Raw genomic sequence first — 14,060 nt, forward strand, 5'->3', positions numbered from 1 at the left:
AGAACAGGCTTTGCATGATAAATCCACTCTAACATTCCAATCTGTCTAAGCCTCTGGATCCCCTCATCTACATTATACCAGGGCAGCTCTGGCATTTCAACCTTGAGTAATGTTGGCCACCTTTTGATCCATGTTTCAACCAACCATCCAAACAAAATGTTAACACCTTTTCTAATGGCTCGAGCTATAACATTGAATGCAGAATCTCTGCAGTGGGCCCATATCAATAAATTCAGCCTGATCCAGCCTTATTTTCCTCTCACCATTATCCTACACTCTTAAAATCCATTGCCACACTTATTCCCCTGATTTCTGTCTATATAGATTGGAAAACTCACACAGTTCTTTCGGAGTATAACATACCTCCTCATGTGTGATACTTTGTACTCCACCTTTAGGGGTCTGTTGGGACTTTAGTTATAGGTCTGGAAGAAATGAGGGGTGGTGGGGGTTGGTCATGAAAAGAATTAGAAGTATCTTCCAAGCCATTTGCTTCAGGGCCTTCATTTGCAGTTTCATCTGGTGAAAGAGGATTAATCACTCTAGGGCTAATCCCTTCAGGAGGAGGTTGGGTGGCCAACTCCTCAAGGCAGGCTGGAGGTGGGGTGGCTGTGTCCTCAGGACAGACTATTACAGGGTTATCTAGAGAAGACTCAGCATGACCTAGGGTTTCAACCTCGCCACCGACATCATTATCAATCCATATGTCACCATCCCATTTTTCAGGGTCCCACTCCTTTCCAATCAATGCCCTCACTTTAACAGCAGACACCATGCAAGACTGAGATTTCAGTTTATGTTGTAAAGTTGCTACTCTAACAATAAGATTCTGAGTCTGATTTTCAGAGATCTCAAGTCTACGGCTACAGGAAATAAGATTTTCCTTCAGGATACTCATAGAAACTTCTACATCTTTCAGACGGTGCTTAAGCTTCTCGTTTGAAGCCTTAAGCCCATCCCTTTCACCCCTTAACATATCCAGTGTATCTAACAACAACCAGCCAACATCTTTATACTTACTATTTCCATAAAACTCCATAAAGGTGTCAAAAACATTATCCCCCAGAGCCTGGCTTCGTACAAGCGAAGCATTAGAAGAATCAGATGGTAATAACTTGATTATCTCTTTTGCCAGCTCACTCCATGGATTGAGAATGTCATTCTGATTATGGGAATCAGAGTCCTTAGTGCCTTTGAGTCCAGTCAGAGTAGAAAACCATTCCTAAAAACCCATTTTTAAGATTCTGTTCCTTAAGAACCACTCCTGGTACCAAGATGTATTAGTTAGGGTTCTTTAGAGAAACAGAGTCAACAGGGAACACTTGCAAATATAAAATTTATAAAAGTGTCTCACATGACCACAGGAATGCAGAGTCCAAAATCCACAGAGCAGGCTGTGAAGCTGACGATTCCGATGGAAGGTCTGGACAAACTTCACAGGAGAGGCTTGCCAGCCGAAGCAGGGATGGGGCCTATCTCTCTGAATCCTCCTTAAAAGGCTTTCCGTGATTAGATTAGGCATCACTCATTGCAGAAGACCCTTCCCTTGGCTGATTACAAATGGAATCAGCTGTGGATGCAGCTGACATGATCATGATTTAATTCTATGAAACATCCTCATTGCAACAGACAGGCCAGCACTTGCCCAACCAGACAAACAGGTACCATCACTTGGCCAAGTTGACACATGTTCCTGACCATGACAACTTCCTTTTGGCAAATTTTATCGTTAAATTTTCTTCTGAGAGAAAGCAAGCACACTACACAGTATTATAAGTATTAAACATCTTGCCTTTTACATATTGTTTTTTTAATCAGCCTTTGCTTATGTGTGCGAGAAAACCTGAACACAATCTCCCCAGGTATCACAAATCCCACGGGAATGCCACTTTGAAGGAAATGTTGGTTATTATTCATCTTGTTATTGTTATAAGTAAAATGTAATACTCTGAAGACAGACCTTTCCCCTCCCCACAACAGTCCTGCAGCTTTTCTCTTGAACGTCTCTCCTTAGTTCCCTTTGCCAAATGCGCTGGTCTTTGTACCCTCCCATGAGCGGGGACCCTTCCGCCGCATTCGGCACCCTTGGCCACCTCCTTGCAATCTCCCTTTGATTAACTGCTCCCGTTGACACTGCTAGTGGGAGCTAATATATTTTTAGTTGTTGCTGTGTTCCGGGCACCGTCCTAAGTACTTGCAAGCATTATCTCGTTCGACCCTTATGACGACACTCCGAGCAGATCCTACCCGTAACCCCGTTTTACTCACGGGGACGTGGAAGCTCACAGAGGCTGAGCCGTGCCGCCTGGCGTGGCTGCCTGCATGCGGACAGCCTGACTCGGAGCTCCACGCCCTCAGCTGCCACGATGCCATCAGCTCCAGGCTGCTGGGCCACCGAGAGGGACCTACCTTTTCATCATTTCATGTGCCTCTGCTGTTGTCTTCCTGCCTCCTCGCATTTGCCCCAACTGATGAAAGAAGCCTCTGACCCAGACCCCTTCTGCCTAGAAATTCGTCCTCCTGTTGTTAGAGATTGTTTTCAGGATGATGAGGGCTGTCTAACCCGAGACGCTGTGCATGAACACTGGTCCTGTGCTGGGTACGGGCAGCACCCTAGTACACGAGAACAGCGGTGCGCATGTCTCGAGGAGCTTCATGTAGATATTTTTATTTGATCCTCCAACTCCACCTCTTCCATACCAAGTTTATCATACTTCTTCCCAACAGCTCTTGGCCTCCTAGCTTCTCAGAGGCACCATCATCCTGTGAGGCTCAAAATCTGCGTCATCTTTATCTCTCCTTTCTTTGTTCATCTCCACACTTGCTCTGCTGTCTGGCTGGACAGTTTCTGTTCTCCATGATATTTTGGGTCCCACCCCTTTCCACTTCCCCTGCCACCAAAGTCAACCTCCTTACTCAAAACATCGTAGCTCTCGATGAACTGCAAAACTGCAACCTCCTGCCTCAAACATTAAGATCTCCCTCTAATGTCTGCAGCTTACCTTTCAGTATTAAGTTAAATCGATCCAGTGTGCACGTCCTAGGCTCATTAGACAGGAGTGTTTGTACCTGATGTTTAAGGAAAGAGGGCACTGGAGGATTTCAGAAGACTAGGTCAGACGCATTTTCTCTAATAAGTGTCAGACCTCTTGGGATGAGTGCCTGCACGGTGTTTGCCCCCCAAAGCCTTATAACATCGAGCAGACATGAGCCATGCTCACCTCATTTTTAAAAGAGTAACTCAGGTGAGAACTCCCCACAGTCAAATTTGCAAAATAACCTGCACATCTCAACACAAAGAGCGGTCAGTCCATCCCCAGAGGAGGAGGAAAAGGAAAACAGCTACGGAGCCCTGTGGGGCAGCTGGAACTGGGAGACCCTGCTGTAACCCCTCGTGCTCAGGACGGAGCAGGTTCCCGGGTAGGAGGTCGCAGGGTGGGAGGGGCAGTGTCCCAGCGCCCGGTCTGCGCCCACGGCTGCCCGGAATGGGGGCATCACCCAGAGCACTGAGGCAGGGAGCACACTTTCCCTCAGACTTTGATTTGTATAATAACTTACACATATGAATCATCTCAAACCTAATTTTGGTAATATTATTTAAAATTTCAAGAAGTAACGATTACCTCCATCTGACAATGATGAGCGCGCTGCGGTTTGACCACAGTCACGGCGCTGGAGTGCTCCCTGGTGTCACGCGGTCCTAATTGCAGGTTTAGAGCACTGCCCCCAGGGGTCCGACTCGTTCTCTCCTCATCTCTAGACAAATGTCATCGCCTGCATAGTACTGTTTCAGGGGACCACCAGTTCTAAGTTTCCACGCGTCTTTAAGATTCCCACGCCCTAGCTGTTGCCTGATAGTCGTCTGGTAGTGCTGTATGCTTTTATTGCAAAGCATTGGGAGAGAGAAAATTCTTTGCATCCTTTGTATCTTGATGTAAACAGGTCAGTCCTTGGTGACTACGTTCAGACCTCCTTGTTGAAACCCATTTTGACATGAAACCATTCCAGAGCCTTCAAAAGAGGGGGTGGGTAATCAAAATGAAGAGGCTTGAATGGACCGAAAACAGATGTTGTCCACCTCAATATTTCCTTTTCTAAAGCCATGGCAAACTTCATGGAGGAAGGCGCTTCAGTGGAAGCAAAGAACTTTTGGTGAAAAGGAGACATTGTATGAGAGTTGAAAAGATGGGGTGAAAATGGGGAGGGAGAGAGGAGAGTAGAGAACAAATGCATCATTCCCGCGCACCTCTGCACTTCACTGCCAACACTTGGAAACTGTTCTGCAATCGGTCCTGAGAAATGTGTTTAACCTGTTCTCAGCATGTGTCACTGGGACTGTCTGCTTATTTGCCTCAGGCTCAGAAGCATTCTATGTCCTGGTTACAGTTCAATACGTGCCGGAGGGTAAGCGATCACTCTCATCTCTTTAGGGGAAAACACAAAGTAAAACTCAGATCCTAGAACCCCAATCCAGTGTTGCCATCAGCAGTTGGTTTGGGAGAAAACCATTGACTGATATTTCTTTTCTAAGAAGGGAGAGAAGATTGGGCCAAGAATACCCAGCCACCAAAGTTTATCCTCCCACAACCTTCATTCCAGCACTGACTCAGCTCAGCAGACACCAAAATCCCCAGAGAGACTTACATTCCATACCCACTGGTTCCAGGAGAGAAAAAGAAAACAGAGCCAATGATTGCATTCTTATCTTTTCCTAGATCACATTCGGGGGAGCTCAGTGCTCCCAGAATGGTAGGGAGTCGAGACATCCAGCCTATGACTTGTCTGGGTGCCTAAACACAGCATCACAGGAGGATCTGTCCTTCTCATTTAAATCCTAAACATTTCCCTTCATAGAAGACATTTCACAAAATTTCAAAACCTACCTCCACAGTGAGCTTCCACAACGATCTTTGATGGTTTGCCAACAGGAAATAAATCTGACGCGATGAAACCTCCCGATTTCCTGGACCCACCCTCTGCTTCAAGTGCACACTCTGCTCTCCCGAGGGGACGCCCGTGCTGCCAGGTGCTCCCGGCTTACCTGCGAGCACACCTGCAGCCCCACAAGTCCAGCTGGTGGGCCCATGAGCTGCGGTCAGTCCAAAGCCATGTCAGATACTCACCAGATTCCTAGGATTTACATGAAAAAATAACGTAAAATAGCTCATTGATAGTATTTCAAACTGATGACATGTTGAAAGGACAATATTTTGGATAGATTGTAGTAAATAAAATATATTATTAAAATGAACTTCACTTTTATCGTGGCTCCTATAAAATGTCAAATGACATGTGTTTTGCATTATATTTCTACTGGGCAGCACTGACCAGAAGTGACCCGCCTCTAAAAGTAAAAATGCCCCGATTCTAATCCTGGCTCTGTGACCCCCTGCCTGGCGATCTTGGGAAAGCCACCTGGTCTCAGCCTCACTGCCTTGCCTGGGAAGCCGAGGGTTCGACGAGACATTGTATAACCTCCCTCTAAACCAGAGGCTGTTAATCCTTGGAGCGCGTTTGAGTCGCTCAGAGAACTTAAAAAAAAACACCGGACGTCATGTTCTCACCCTAAACCATTTAAATCAGGGATTTGGGTTCAGGGCCTGGTGGGTTTTGTTTTATTTTTGACGGGGGTGGGGGTGGGATGGAGGGAAGCCCCCAGGCGACTCAGACACGCAGCCAGCCTGGCGCCCACGGCTGTCCATTCTCATGGTGTGACTCTAAGACCCTAATGGCCACTTGCACAGGTTAAAAGTTCAGAGTTGTTTTTTCCTCATTCTGTATAAGCAACTTTTTTCTGTTGTGATCTTTTTCTCCCTAAGAGACAATGAAATGTTTTTCGAGTCATGCAAGTTAGAACTTTGTTTGTTTTAGTTTTTAATGAAGTTCACATGAATCCAATGCACTGCCAGGACTGGGGAAGAAATGCACGAACTTGCGATTTTAAGGTTGGGCGATTAACGTGCCAGTTCTCCTGGGGCTTCCTACACTGCCGCTTTCTTCTCGGAGGTACCTGCCCTCCCCACGAGTGACAAGGGACGCACTCTCAGGGCTTCTCAGGTTTAACGTGCCTGCAAATCCCCGGGACCTGCAGCTGTCAAGTCAGGAGGTCTGGGCTGGAGCTGAGACCCTGCATTTCCAAGAAGTGTCCAGGCGAGGCCGATGGGGCTGACCCCTGGCCCCGCAGTGGGAGGAAGTCATCGGACCTTAGGGAATTAGTTAAGACCCCCCTGGGCAGGTGGAGCGGAGACATCGCTGCCCAATCTTACATAAGAAGTGAGCAGCGTGCTGCTGTCGTCGTGAACACAGAACCGCATTTTCTTTCAGGTGCGCAGGCCGGGACTGGAACCCGGATCTCCCGCAGGGAAGATGAGCCCCTGCCGCTGACCCACAGAACCACCTTTTAAGTGGCGTCAGCTCTGACTTGCCCATTGGAGCATCATTACATGGGCAGATTTGGGCACATATTTTCTCTGTCCCTCCCGCTAGCTTCTGGAGAGTGGGACAGTGTCTTCAGCGCAGGTAGCTGACCTGACCTCCCCCAGCCTTCCCCTTCTGCCCACAGGGCGAGAGCAGGTCCTGAAGTGGAAACCAATCCCATCTCCCCCAGGCCCCCTGACCTCCACCGACAGGCATCCAGGTTGAGTCCCATATACCCGCCTGCCCCCCAAAAGAGGCCCGGACCCCAGGCCATGGCACTTTCCCCTCTCTGCAGCTCACGAGGCTGTGCACACCCCAGTCCTGTCGTCTTCCTCTTCGGCCCCCCCACATCGCCCACGCCCGCAGCGTGCTGTCTGGACTCACCGTCCTTCGTCAGCCGTGTCCCTGGCACCCCCTGTCCCCCTCTCCTGGCCCCTCCCCTGGGGCCCTCTCATGGCAGGGACTCTGTGCTCCTCCGTCCTGACCGCTGGGCTTGGGGATGGACTGGGCGTCCTCCTGTCCCCAGGCACTGCTTCCAACCGCCCTTCGGCCTCTTCCTTCACGTCTTCACCATACGCCCCTCACCGCCCCTCACTGCGTTATCTACTCCTGCTCTGGGGGGATTATCTCAGCTCTCGGCTCACTGCACTCTCTCCTCTCCTCCTCTCCCCCTTTCTCGATGATCCTGACACACACAGAGGTGTGTGCCCAGCCCGTCCCCTTAGTTAACTTCTGGTTTGACGTCTTCCTCACGGACCTCCCTTCCGAGATAAAAGCTGCAGCATCTCTACTCTAGTCAGGGTAGGAGAAATACTTTTAAAATGGTCACTAGATCTATGAAATAATCACGGACGTGCTTGTTCCTTGCTCACGGTGTGTTGCATTACTGGGTTTGGGGGGGGCTCCCACAGAGGGCCCCAGACCAGCCGCTTAGCCCCTTCCGTCTTGGACGCGCCTTTCCCCAGCCCACAGTCCTGGGCTGGAGCCTCTACGTGCAGCTGGCAGGTGGAAGACAGGGAGGTTTGGGGTTGCGCCATAGGATTGCCCAGAACTGGTCATGCGACGGTACCTAACTGCAAAGAGGGATGACAAACGTGGTCCAGCCGTGGTTGGGGGTGACCAGTGACTGCAGCTCACTCCCTCTATTATCCCAGCTCCAGCGAATCTTCAGCCCACCAGGGGCCCCGATCCGCTGATCCCACCATCTTTTGCTGTCCTTCGGCCCCTTGAGACCCTACTTCCCCTCTTTTGGCTTGCTTAGATAACCTGCTCGTTCATCAAATGAGTCCTTCCTTCGCATCTAATCCCGTGTCACTCTCTAGCGTTGTCACTCGGGAAAACCATAACCCTGGTTGAATGCAGCAACCTGTGCCTTCCCCTGCCCAGCAGCCGCTGACTGATCCCACTTTAAATGCGTGACAGCGACGTCCGTCCGTGAGCCCTTACGCTGCCAGGCTGCAGTGCCGTGTCCCCTGGTCCACGCCATCTCCCAGTCTCCCAGGCAAACATGTCATGACTCATCCCCTCTCCTTACGCCTCTGATGCCTTCTCTCCCGTCCTCACTCTCAGGTGATAACCTTCCTTCGTCTTCCACCGGGAAAATAAAGCCACCAAAGGAGCACTTCCAAGGGCTCACGCAGCTGCTCCCAGACAACGTCTGCGCCACCTGTGCTTCCTCCTCACCCGCGCTCGGCCTGTCCACGCGCCCACCACCAGCTCGTGCTCCAGGCCCAGCCCTCCCCACACTCAACAGCATTTGCTCCAGCAACTCTCTTCTCTCTCTGGAATCAAGAATCCCTCCTTTCCTTGCTGGGTTACTCTCACGATCTACACACATGCTATTAGCGCTCTCGTTTTTTGAAAAACAAAACCCCAAACAACCGCTTTTCTTGATCGAGTTTCCTCCAATAGCTACTTCCCGTTCCTCTGCCCTGCTAAAATGATTCTCCAAGGCATTAACCTGCTCACTGTCCCCCGTCCCTCTCCATTTCCTGTCTCTTATGGGCATTCAAGTTGGCCGTCACCCTCCGGTCCTCAGAAACCGGTCTTGTCATGGTAACAGCTGGTCTTCTCATTCTAAAGCCAGTGTCACTTTCCAGTCCTTGCGAGTCCACTCAGCGGCAGCACTGGGACTTTTTCTCACCCTCTCCCCCACCACACTTGCTTCACTCACCTTCTAGGACGCCACAGTCTCTTGGCTTCCCTTTCACCTCAAATAGTCCCCCTTTTCCAGTTTCTCCTCATCTCCCAGACCTCGTGGAGGGTCCCAGAGCTCAGGTGCTGCAGGTTTTCTGTTCTCCATCTGCTCTCAGGGATGACCTCCCGAGACCTAGGCATGCGAAGGCGCTCCGTGAACTGATGGTTCCTCAGCCAGCGGCTTCTCACCCCGGGCTCTTAGGTCCAGTGTCTCCTGGACATCTCCACTCGGGGTCTAATGAGCACCTCGATCTCAAATGATCAAACACAAACTTTAATCGTCCCCCCCAAACCACACCCGCCCAGAGCTGGCCCAGCAACTCTGTCCTCTCAGCTACTCGGCAAGAGCCAAAACAAAACACAACAAACAAATAAAAAACCCAAGAAATGAAACAGAGCAAAAACCATGGAGTCAGTAATTCTACTCTTTGTTTTATATCCACTTCAATCTATTAGGAAATCCTGTTCAAGTCCCTCCAAACTATATCCACTTCTCACCAGCTCCACTGCCACCGGCTGAGTCCAAACCACCACGACTTTCACCTGGATTCCCAGGGGAGCCTCTCATGAGCCTCCTCCTTTCCACCTTGACCTAGCGCAGTCCATCCTCGATGCTGCAGCCAGGGTGACCCTGTTACAGGTTATCTCATCCCCCTCTGCTCCTAATCCCCAGGGGCTTTCAAAACTACTCAACCAAAAAGCCGAGGTTCTGAAATGATCTACAAGGCCTGACACAATCCAGCTATTTTCCCTTTCCTCTCATTCTTATTACTGAACTCTCCTTTCACTGAGGCCACCCAGGTGTTGTTGCTGTTTCTGACACGCCCAGTAGGCCTCAGGGCCTTTGCACTGGCTTTTCCCTCCACCCACTGCTCTTGCCCCAGGTATCCGCATAGCAAAACTCCTGTTGCTTCTTCAAACATTGTTCAATGAGTCTCCTTAATCATTGAATTTAAAATCATAACCTAGTGCTCCTAACCTCCTTATCCTTCTTTATTTTTATAGTATTGCATTACACTCTAATGTTTTATGAGATACTTGCTTTTTATTGCCTCCCCCCTACACACACACGCATTAGAATGTAAGCTCCATGAAGGTAAGGATTTTCATCTGTTTTATTCACGGATACATCCCAACACTAAGAACAACAGTCAATAAAGACTCGCTGCATGAATGAGTGAAATCATCCCCCCACAGAGCCTAGTTTAGTGTCGCACACCTGGGGGGCACTCAGTAAACCTTTATTTTAAAACAGTTAGGTTTTGTTTGAGAATGTCTAAAGCTCTCTGGCAGAAAGTCATTTTAAAAAACATAGAAAAACTGGAAGCATGTGTTAGAGTCACCCTGCAGACGAAGCGCTGGCAGCGTCCTCTCTCACACCTCCATGTTTGCCGTCCGGATACTCTCAGGCTGACCCGCAGCAGGGCCCGGCTTCTCACAGCCTTCGAGCCGCGTGCTGGGATCAGTGCTCGGCGTGGGCACTGCCAGCCTTGACTCGTTTTCCGTGCCCTGCTCCCCAAGCACCTCAGCACGGCTCAGCCCCTATACACCTACACCTAATGACGAAAGCAAAGGAAGAGAGAAGGATGAAGAGGTAGTGGCAACAGAGAAGGCAGAGGAAGCGGCTACCATCTTTGTTGCCTCATGAATTCCAACCCAACGTTGCCCAACTCAGCCTGAGCTTCAGCTCATCTGTGCTGCTGTTGAAGCTGCAGATGCGGGCGCCGGCCCCAGAAGTCCTGGATCAGAACTGCCGATAGTGAAGCCGGCGTGCGTGCACCGTCAGAGCCCTCCATGGGCTCTTCTGACGAGCAGCCACGTTTGAGAAACACTGGACCAGGCACGTCACATGATCTCGTTTCACCTTCAAAGTAGCCACAGAAAGTAAGCGTTTTGATCCTCATTTTAGGACAATGAAGCCCAGTCAAAGAAGTTAACAGCTGTCCCGAGGTCACCTGTTCGTGAAAGGAGAGAACTGGGGTGCAGGCCCAGCCCCTTCTAAGCTGCACTCCACCTGCGGGGACAGGCACTAAACCACGTGCTGCGGGCAGCCCAGGCCGAGGCCCGGGAAGGGATGCGGTTCTCAGCCTCCCTCAGAAACCTTAGAACTGCCCACCAAGGCCAGCAGCTCAAGCCCTGCCCATGGGGCCCCCACTGGGTCCGGCGCTCCCGGTCACCACCCCAGGCCCTCGTCCTTCGCCACTGTTCCTTCCCTCTCACAGAAGTTACCAAGATCCTGACTTTTATCGTAATCACACTCCTGCGTTCCCTTTTGTTTTAACACAGTAAGGGCACATCCCTAGACCCTATGGGGTGTCCACCCATTTTTATATTTAACAAGTCTTTTACGTTTCTCACAACCTACAAGTTCTCCTCCATCCCTTTCTTTTTCTTACAATTTATTGGGAAATGTGGCCCATTGAGTCTCCCACCACCTGGGTTTGCTGCGTGTCTGTGAGTGCAACCCCGCACGCCCCTGTCTGCTCTATTTCTTGCAAACGGGTGGCTGGAGCCTGGAGGCTGAGCAGCCGCAGGTGTGATCCCTTTGGCAAGATGCCACGTGGTGGTCTGTACCTGCGTCAGGACTCAGTTACGTCTGCTTGTCTCTCCTTCTGTGGTGATACAGCTGTCGATGCTTAATGCCCAGATCCACTTATTCAAACGGTGAGACTCTAGTGCTATAGCTTCTTTCATGTGTATTAATTTGTCCACTAGAACACATTTATACAGGTATGCTTCCCCTCGTCTACTATTTGCTCACACAGTGGCATCATTCATTCCGGAAAAGCAGAATGCTTGATTCTTTCCCTTTACCAATTTTCACACATATACAAAAGCAATTAGTACCCTAACACCCTGTGAAAGTGACCCATTTTTTAAAAATTATGAAGTCATAGAGTTAAACTTTCTCAATGGGTACAATTATAATTACTACCCTTTCGAAGCTTAAATTATTCCCTTTGGCTGGTTGAAGCCTCTGCGTTGGCTCTGAGTGTTTTGGGCAGGCACTGGAGGGTGTAACTGTGCTCCAGACACACCTTGTGCATTTTCCTTCCCTGAACCTGGAAACCCCAAACCCACTGAACGGTGTGTTTTCTGGGATGTGGCGTTTCAAGGCCACAAGTTCGTTACTGAAGGGCTGGTCCATCATTTCTCACTGACCAGAGCTAGGAAAGGCGCCTCGCACGTAAGTGAGCCCTGTTTTGTATGTCTGTTATAATTCAACTAAGGATGTTTTTTGTGAGGGTGCTGCACTTTGTCCATCCCTTGCTTGCCGATATTTCTCAGCAGCACAGTTGATGGAGGGGCTATTGGCACCGAGCCTATCTCAATATTTTGGATGGAAAAAAAGTAGTTATTCTTTAAGTTCAGGGATCCAGCTCCCACTGCAATATTGTTTATTTTCTCTCTCCTTTATTAGCTCAGAAAAATCTCTGATTGTCCATTCCATCTTCCGAAATCTATATTTTCCAAATACCAAAATGCTGTCAAAGAGTCCTCTCCGGGGACCGTGAGATGTCAGCTGTTGCAGAAAACAAGAGGAAGTAAAGTCCTGAGGCCAGCCCTCCTGTACTTTCCGCAAATGCAAACTAAGGAGTTGCTGCAGAGACTGTTAGCAAGAGGCCTTCTTTCAGAGGAAATCCACAGGGTACAGCCTTGAATCCCAATTTAGCTTAAACACCAGGTATGAAAAGACAAATACCAGGGCCTTGAAGGGGTACTGGATTACAGAAGGATTCAGTCTGTGCTGAAAAGCACAGACGCAGGACGGCATACTCAGAAGAGTCAGGGGCGAATTCTTGGTGTGTTCCAGCAGCAGCAGAGGAAAACATCTGCTGGGTCTAGCCCCGCGTGCCTGGAGGCGGAGCGCCGGCGCTTCCCAGCGCCGAGCGGGAGGCATGTGGCCGTGCTTTGCATGTTGAACTAGGCCGTGCAGACGAACTAACCATACGGTTATTAAATTTCACTTAATTAAATCCCCAAATTCTCTTTTTAAAATGATCTTGGCCGGGGCTGTCCAGCCCGACACGTCCGTTGTGAGGGAAGGGTCAGGAGGGCACCAGGCTGGCAGAGGGGAGACCGGTCATTATCTTCCTGAAAAGAAAGCTGCGGACGCTGCACGGGGTCCCTCCCCGCTGGGCTTCTGTGAAGGCAGAACCTTCCCTGGCCCACAAGCCGGCTGCCTGCAGGGTCTGCGGAACACGGGGGTGGGCAGGGGGTGGAGGGGCTGGAACGCTGCAGTCCTGGCCTCAGGGCGCGGCCCCGGGGGAGGCGAGGACTGAGAACCAGTGACAGCCTGGGAGACGAGTCACGGGAAGGAATGTGGCTCTCCTGGGGCCTAAGTCTGTAGGATTAGGCGTGGGAAGCCCAGCCCCACTGCAGGCAAAGGAGAGTCATCCTTTCAAAGAGACTTTCTTCTCTGGAGGGCACAGAATGATGAATTGCCTGCCGAATAAGGAGGGAAATACTATAATTACATTGCGGGTTAAGTCAGAGTAACAGTTAAGGAAGCCCCAGAGATCACTTTCTCTAGTCACGTCCCCTCTGACCCGTGGACCGGCAAGGCTCCTTTTCCACTGGGCATGACCTGCACGTAAGCCATGCGAGCAACTACACTCCTTCGCCCCCAGACGGGGCGTTTTCCCAGAATTTATTCTAGCGCTATTAAGAGAGGATTGGAAAATGTGTCAAAGAACAGGAAGTGTAATTACTCCATTTATAGATCCATTCTGCACTCCTCTATGTGAGAGGGGTAATAAATGAGATGGTTAAACTGAAGTCTGACTCAGGAAACAGCTCTCCTTCCTTTCCCAAATGGATGTTGTGATTGGAGACAGGCAAGCAAGTGCCTACGTTGTATTTCAGAGACAGGCAGCCTCAGCTGCAGGGGACCCTTTCTCTCACCCCCTTGCCCGCTCTCTGATCAATTTAATTCAGTGTCCCAGGAAAACCCAGACTCCTTTTACAGAGAAGAGCATCCCTGTGCTATCAGGAGCATCGCATGGCCAGAGGTGTTCCCAGGTCCTGGCGCTGGCCGGGCCCCCTCCGTCTGCGGAGAACATGGGCGTCCTGTCAGTTCCCAAGAGCTGTGCTCTCTGAAGCCCTGGGCTCGGGCGCTGGCCTGGATTTCCCTTAGCCCTTCACCTCTGTCCCTGGCACCTCGACTTCTGTCCCCTCCTGTCCTCCTCCAGGTTCCAAGTTGGGTGTCTTTCCCTCTGGACCCACATCAGCAGCTGTCCCGAGCCACTGTCCCTGCTCCTGACTCCGGCCCCTGTTCCTGGGGTCTCAGTGAGCCCCTGCCTGAGTGGTGCTTTCCTGCCCCCTCTTCCCGACAGCAACGTCCTGTCTGCCCCGCTGACCTCTGCCTCCCCACCACCAGCAGGGCTCAGCCCCGCAGTTCTCTCAGGAATGATGCGTTGGGTTGTAACAGCCCTTTCACAGCGCCT

The sequence above is a fragment of the Tamandua tetradactyla genome, chromosome 14 (assembly GCF_023851605.1).
Source record: "Tamandua tetradactyla isolate mTamTet1 chromosome 14, mTamTet1.pri, whole genome shotgun sequence".
NCBI lineage: Eukaryota > Metazoa > Chordata > Mammalia > Pilosa > Myrmecophagidae > Tamandua > Tamandua tetradactyla.